Source organism: Cyprinodon variegatus, unplaced genomic scaffold (assembly GCF_000732505.1).
Source record: "Cyprinodon variegatus isolate N-32 unplaced genomic scaffold, C_variegatus-1.0 Scaffold1766, whole genome shotgun sequence".
NCBI lineage: Eukaryota > Metazoa > Chordata > Actinopteri > Cyprinodontiformes > Cyprinodontidae > Cyprinodon > Cyprinodon variegatus.
The window spans coordinates 64,047-64,455 of record NW_015152219.1 but is presented as its reverse complement, the minus strand read 5'-3'; positions in this window follow the sequence as shown (position 1 = coordinate 64,455).

The window sequence follows — 409 nt, the reverse complement described above, 5'->3', positions numbered from 1 at the left end:
CACTGTGAGACACCCAGGGAGCAGTCTGGGGTTAAGGGTCTTGCTCAGGGACCCAGAGTGGCAGTCTGTGGGAATGAGACTGCCAACCGGGTCCCTGAGCAAGACCCTTAACCCCAGACTGCTCCCAGGGTGTCTCACAGTGACATTGTACACAGAGTGAACAGTTTGACCCTGATTTGAGCCTGGATTCACTCTTCCATCTGTTGTTGAACACAGAGCTACCCGTGTTTGTTCACACAACAAAATTCACCTTCATCTTGATCCATTTATGCTAAACGTCTGACTTGTTTAAGTTCCCTGTCATAGTGAACTCTGCTGAACTCTACTGGCTGAGATCATGTTTTTCCATTTATTTCATAATGTTCTATTTATATTCAATCTTTGAAACCTATGGATTTTATTCTCATCA